At 28.6% G+C, this 7,518-nt stretch overlaps 1 long non-coding RNA gene across 1 annotated transcript; it reads right to left on the minus strand.

Moving 5' to 3' along the window:
- Positions 1-4,601: 4,601 nt before the first annotated feature.
- Positions 4,602-5,227, minus strand: LOC112536256. Its single transcript, XR_003080301.2, has 2 exons — positions 5,007-5,227; positions 4,602-4,837 (listed from the first exon to the last, which is right to left on the minus strand). It is a non-coding gene; the product is annotated as an uncharacterized LOC112536256 (long non-coding RNA).
- Positions 5,228-7,518: the final 2,291 nt, after the last annotated feature.

The raw sequence follows: 7,518 nt of genomic DNA on the forward strand, positions 1-7,518 counted from the left end.
GATGATTTTGTTAGACAATATATATCAACAGAAATTGAAATAGAGAACATAAAATTACTATATCAAACCACAATCATAGGAATGGATTAGATCTAATGTTAGTGTGCCATATGATATCCTTAGGATATATATATCTTCATCCATGTCAGAAGAAATTGGACCGTCTATTTCTTAAAATTTCACTTAATTATCTGCTGGATAACATTTTTGTGGGGAACAAACTAAGCTCTTAATTCTCATATTAATCAACAAACTTTTAACATCAATTTCTAATGGTAATTATACCCATATGATGTATTTGACTATGAAATATATCATTCTGAATTCCTTTTCTGAAAAAGAAAAAAGAAAAAGGGGACCCATCATCAAACTAAAACTAGTTGACATGGAAACAGTTGTGATATTAGGCGCAGAGGGGGGAAGAAGTGTATAAAGAGGTAATATTCTGTCAAAAAAGAAAAGAAAAGAAACATTCTAGCGGAAATGTCTGATCAGAAGAAAAAGAAAGAAAGAAAGAAACATTGTAGTGGAAATTGGGAGGTGGGTCAGTATCATCACTTCCACTCACTCGTGAATTTCGTACAGTTTGGGATGTCGGCTGCCACTTCACTGTGACATGATATCTTAACTTCTAAACAGTGTCTTTAGTCTCTTCTTTATCATTATTATATTATTTTATCCAACACCACACAATTTGTTCCTTCAAATTGGATTGGAAGAGGATATCTCAATGGATTGGGATTTGCTTTTTCTTTTCTTTACCCTTTTGAACAGTGAATGGGCTGAGATATGCATTAAAAATGCTTTACCAAGTGATGTTGTTTTCCAACTTTGTATACTATTTACTGGCTATTTTATATAGCCTCATGCATATTTTGGTTCAGTTTTATTTGATTCGATACGGATAATCAGTTTATATATGATTTATGTTTCAATAAGGGGATAGGGTGAGCCATTTATACTTTACCACGTTGTGGTTCCATACCTGGTTCTTATGTATTTCTTTTTCTTTTCCTTTTTTCTTTCTAGTTTTCAATATGCTGCTTCTCATTTCTCCCTTTTTCCTTTTCTTTTTCTTTTTTAATTATATTTCTTTCTTTTCTTATATACATATTTTGTAACTTTATAAAAAATTAATATTAAAAATTTAAAGTAAAATCTTGTTTTACATTAAACTACTACCTTCTATCTTAACTTTTTCTATATCAAATTTTTACATAATACATATAATTAAAAGGTACTAAAAATTAAAATTTGAATACTAACTTCTGTTTTTAACTTTTCTTTTATACCAAATTTAGCATATATAATTAAATTTATTTTATAAAATAATATAAGGAGAACGTCTTACATAATTTATAAGAATTCTTCACTAATGTATTTTATTAATACTGAAAAAGAAGAAAAATAAATAAAGGAGTTTTAAAAAATAAAGAAAAAGTAAAAATTTATTAGTATTCTTCTTATATTAATTGAACTACTTACCTTTTTCTATATCAAATTTTACATAATTAAGTTTATTTTATAAAGTAATAAAAAACTACGCAGATTTAGAAAAATAAAGAAAATATTAAAGTTTGAAAACTAACTTCTATCTTAAATTTTTTCTATACCAAATTTGATAGAGTATATATAATTACAATTACATTGTAAAGTAATAAAAAGATACCTGTTCTTAATGTATTTTATTTTTATTAGATACTGAAAAAAATTAGAAATTAAATAAATTATTAAATAAGTAAGTTTCAAAATTGATGCACCTAAAAATTAAACTTGGATCATAACCTTAGTAAATTCTAGAGAATTGTAGTTACGTTGACTTTTCAATACTTTTATCTGTTTATTTTTAAAAAAATTTATAAAATTTGAATTAAATTTATATAAAATAAAATTATATACTAAAATATTTTTATAGAAATTTCTCTAAAAAGAGTTTTTTATATAAATTAATCTATAATTTTATTTTTTTATTCAATAAATACATAATAAGCATTTAAAAAAATTGTTATAACTACAGTATTTTAGAATTGACCCATAACCTATAGAACAAACAAGCTTCCCACCAAGCTATTATTTCTTCTCATCAGTCAATATGTATATATATAATTATTCGATCGGTTTAATTTCTTAATTTTTTTATAAAAATTAAATTGGACTAAATTGAAATATTTTAAAAAATTTAGATTGCAATATTAAACCTTTTTTTTAATTGAAAAGGATAAATTTTTTTTATAAATAAACAAAAAAGACTTAAAACTTAAAATTTTAGTTTAATTTCAAAAAAATCTGTAGTTAAAATTTAGGTAGGTTTAAATAATATAATTTTTATATTTTATATACTTTAATTCGAAATTCTAACTCATCTTTAATAAAATTTAAGTACAATTTCAATTTGTTTTACGCTAGTAATTGAAATAAATGATTAATTTTTATTGATGTATATTTATGATAAAAATGTATAAATCTCAATATTTAAAAGATAGTCACATAAATAAATTTTTTATAATAATTCTTAGATTTAATGAATATTATACATAAATCCTTATTGTAAAGGCCCATAATCTATAGTGGATTTTAGAGCTTTAAGAAACTTATGAATTTAAACCATTTTTTATTCAACAATTAATTTAAACTAAATTTATAGATTTTTCTCGTCTAAAGTACTTCAATCTAAACCGTCCCTAAATAGTTTTTAAATTTCTTCATTCCAAACATTACAGATTCTAGAACTGTGGAGCCATTGAGAAAAAAAAAGGCTCACCCTTTGGAACGAAGGACTCTGGTCGTAGATTATATGAAAGAGGCCCATAATCATTAACATCTTCTAATAAGTATGATAAGTGTACAACCGAAAGCTGTAGCCCACATCACCAAATGTCAATAAACATCATCTAAAGCTGATATCAGGTTTGAGTCTCATTTAAATTTCTTTTGTTTTTTATTATATGTTATTGGAAAAGAAAAACATTATTTACTTAAGATTATGTCACAAAATTTAAGCTCAATAGGGTCATCACGTGCAATCAAAACAAACCTTCCACCCCATCCATTCCAATATGTTAATTGTCTCAAAGCTAACACTAGAAGAAAGTAAAAGACAACCCATCTCTTAGTCTTAGGCTTCGGAGTCTTTTAGTGATAGGGCCGTAGAAATCGTGCGGCTGATTTTGTTGCTAAGGCAGGCCTGACCAAGTCTATTCCTTGTAATTGGTATCTTTTTTGCGCCTACTTCTCTAACGGTCCTCGTTGAATAAGAGGCCCCCCCGATGTGATGATCCTTTGGTTGAATGATATGTCTTCTTCTTTGCTCAAAAAGAAATTTAAAATTGCATGAATATTAGCACATCTGATTTTGTCAATACTCAGTCATGCAAATGAAGCGAACTCGGTTAATTTTCTGTTTGCTACTTCCTCTTCCATTCTCAACTATGGGCCTACATTTATCCACAAAAAAATATATTTTATGGTTTGATATTTTTATATTTAGAAGATTATAGTTTTATTTGTAACAATAAAATAATTTATGCTTGTTTTTTTTTTGTATTTTAATTCCCAACTACTTAATATTACTACTATTTTGTAATAAAATATTGAACAAAATATTAAGATTTAGTAATAAAGTCATTTTATATTCGATCTATCATTAAATCAACTATCAAAATATTCTGAAAACATTACAATTATTTTATTTTAAAATTATTTCATTTTATTTGGCATGAGTCAACATAGTTAGTTATATGTTAAATCACTTAACAAGTAATTTTGTTATTAAAGATGAGTATTATACTAACGTTAATTTATAAAAATATAAAGATATTAATTTATAAAGTAGTAAAAATATAAAGGAAAAAATTAAATTAAATGATACTTATTTATTACGAGAAATCACAACCCTTTAGGTGTAAATCGATAAATTATAGGACATTTTTTATACTTATCAAATAATATTGTAGACCCATTTCATCCAAAGTTAGATCTATCGAGTCCAATAGCTTTTATTATGATTTCTATTTTTTGATAAAAAAGAAGAAGAGAAACATAGGCATTATTATATAGGAGGTCTTTAGTTACTTTCTTAATATATATATATATATATATAAACTCAAAATTTATGGCACTCATCAAACGGTTGGGTTCAAGTGGTTAAATTCATATATACTTGGCTATCACAGTGATTAATATTGAATATATCAAAAGTCACTTGTGGAATCTTGAGTTTGTTACTATGCTAGAAACCTTTTACTTTTTCAGAATGTTGGAAAAGAAAGAAGTTAAAACAGAAACTCGGTGTTTTAGAGCATTAATGCATCAACGGCCCAAAACAGTTGAAAGGTGGAAAGGAACATTCTGACACTGGAGTCAAATCAGCCCAAGCTGGATGTTCTGAGGTGTAAAACAAAGAGTATAGCCTATTACTTCGATGGCCCCTGACCAGAGACGAAAAGCCTTTACTATAGGCCCAGTTAAATACTTCAACTTCATGAAGAACACAACTAGAATCAAAGTTGAGTAAGGAAATGAAGAAAACGTAGAAACTTTCAGATAACACTCATATGTCACATCACATAAGCTTAAACTGGATCAAAATATACTCACCACAATACTAGAAATTTATGGTTGGTTTTAAGTATAAGCAAATACAAAGTTAAGCTGGCAGATCATTCATCCTTTTACAATTTACTTTACAGCTGAATTATTTCGAGCCGGTTTATCGGAAAACAGATGTGAAATTGATTGACACTGACCTCGTACTCTCTACAGAGTTCTGGTTATTGTCATAACATACAAAATAGCATATACTCAATGGATACTCATGGACCACCACGAGCTAGCTATTCTGGAATCAAACACAGAGTATAATCAAAATAATATCTAGAGCAAAGAACATAAACTTTTTCTTTTACGGGGTCAACACGTAATCAGCAATCCAAGGCATGCCATATTCTCTATAAGTGTATCAATTAGGATACTTATTGGTAATATCAATATAAATTTATCACCTTTACCTGAGCATCGTTTGAGATAAAAGGGCAGCCTCCATTGTTGTTCATACAACGAAATTGGAAAATTGTGGAGAACTGGAATGATTCTTAGTACTGTTCCAGAAATCTGTATAGATATCACAGGTTCAGTAAAATATAGGTGGGTGATTGAGAAGTGAAGAAGAAAATTTTTGCACGGCAAGAAAAACAAAAAAGACAGAATAGTTGAACTAGTTTGACCTAATAGTAATTGCTAAAATATCTGATAATGACACGTCGGAGTTTAGTGTCCGTGGAGCTTTTTGTACCAATTTTGGTGATAATAGAAACAAAATCCATAAGAAATTCCAAGCCAACCAGAAAACGACATAAAAAAGGACAGCTAGCAAGCTTGAAGATTGCTCTGCTTTTCTCTTTTGTCCTTTGTTTTAGTATATTTTTCATTTTTTTATTATATAAATTTAATCATATTATATTATTGAAAAATGAAAATGATTATCAGTTAATACACTTGATATGAAACGATGTAAACAATTTTGAATTAAAACATACTACAAAAATATTTGGAGCCCACCGGTAGTTTCAGAATCTTATTTCAGTTATAAGATTGAGAAACATGAAAAGAATTAGCTGCTAGTTTATAGAGGCCGGGTTGAGATTTCCCAAGAGCAAGAATGGCAACACTCTGTTGTCTTGAGAAACGCAGCGATATGAATGTTGGAACACAGACGACATTTGTGATGTTTAAATTTGGAGAAAAGTTTGATAGTTCCAGTATGAGTATGTTGAGCATGAGTTACATTACCAGTTGGTACAAAAATGGGCGTTATCGTGGGTTTTAGATCACTAAGTTAGGAATAAGGTTCAGTTTGGCTCATGAACTTTTTGCAAAGAGTCGAATAAGTCTTTTTGACCTTTTTGGACCATTTTAATCCAATACTTAGCAAAATAAGCTCAGTTTACTCCTTTTTATTTGGTCAAAAATAAGAAAGAGGATTGCACTTTCCATCGCAAGTGCGTGAGTGCAATAAAAAAAAACATTAATTTAATTCTTAAACTAAAAAATTAATAAATTTATAATTATTTTAAAAATTAAAAAAAATAAATATCACATATCAAATATTACTACAGCCCTGATCACATTCAACTACATTGCCACTATCACCATCGTCACCGCCACCATTGTCAATATTGCCATCAACAATAACAAAACCACCATCCCCAAAATAACAATACCACCAAACAATAAGACCATCAACAAAATAAAAAAACCTTGCTAGCTGGTCGTAGATTATAAGAAAGAGGTTCATAATCATTAACATCTTCTAGTAAGTATGATCAGTGTACAACCAAAAAACTGCATTCACCATTAAAGCCACAACTGTATCCATAACCATCTTGTATTATTTTGTAAAACAAATCGAAAAAAACAACCAAAATATTAGAGAATCAAAAAATAAAACTAAGTTTAACGCTGCTGCTTCAATCGCCGTCATAGAGCGTTGCTTCAACTGTTGCCGTTGCAATCGCATAGTTGCTTCAGTTGCCATCGCACGGTTGCTTCAGTCATCTTCGTTATCATTGTCTTGAATGAGTAATTATTGGTAGAATTAATTTTGGGTAGAATTTATTTAGTTAGGGTTTGAGTTTTATTTGATTTTATCATTGTAATGATTGTGTTAAGGGTGGTGCTAGTGGTGATGTAAGGGTGGCAGTTGGTGGTGGAACTGATAGTGGTGGTGAGACTGTCGAAGATGGTGGTGGTAGGGTGGGGACTAACAGTGGTGGTGATGAGGGACATTAGAATTTTTTTTCTTTAGTTAAATATTCAAGTCTTTTATTTTATTTTTAAGTATTTTTATTGATAAATAAAACACGTGTAGTTCACTCTCTAAAAAGGGGCTGAAATGAGCTATATTTATTAAGTTTGGACTAAAATAACCTCAACAGGTCAAAAGGAGTGTTTTGAACTTCAGGGGCCGATCTGAACTTATTCCTAAAAAGTTATGTGAAGAAGATGAAATGGGATTAGTGGCCATCCATACACCTAGGTCCTATATAGCTCGTTCAATCTGCGGAAGAGTCCGATTTAAACCAGGCTTGAAATTCTTAAAATATAAGCTTAAGTTTTTTAGAGAAAGAAGAACATTGTATTAAGAATGAGAAGAAATCAAAGTTCTTAAATCATCAAGAATCAAAACATTAATATCATATGAAACTTAATTTATATAAAATATATAAAAATTTCAATAAATTATCTTGTAATTTAACATATTTTCACTTTAAGATTTGTAATTTACTATTTTTCACTTTAGTATCTTGTGAATATGATTGTTAGCAAATAACGGTCAAATTGCATAACACCGTTAGCAAGCGCTGACGTGACAGTTAAAAGAACAGTAGCTATTATTTGCCATATTAGAATCTCTTAATGGTATTGTGCAATTTGGCCGTTATTTGTTAACGATCATATTCAGAGAATACTAAAGTGAAAAAAGTAAACCACATACCCTAAAGTGAATATATGTTTAACCAC

Source organism: Ricinus communis, chromosome 5 (assembly GCF_019578655.1).
Source record: "Ricinus communis isolate WT05 ecotype wild-type chromosome 5, ASM1957865v1, whole genome shotgun sequence".
In the NCBI taxonomy this organism is placed as follows: Eukaryota; Viridiplantae; Streptophyta; class Magnoliopsida; order Malpighiales; family Euphorbiaceae; genus Ricinus; species Ricinus communis.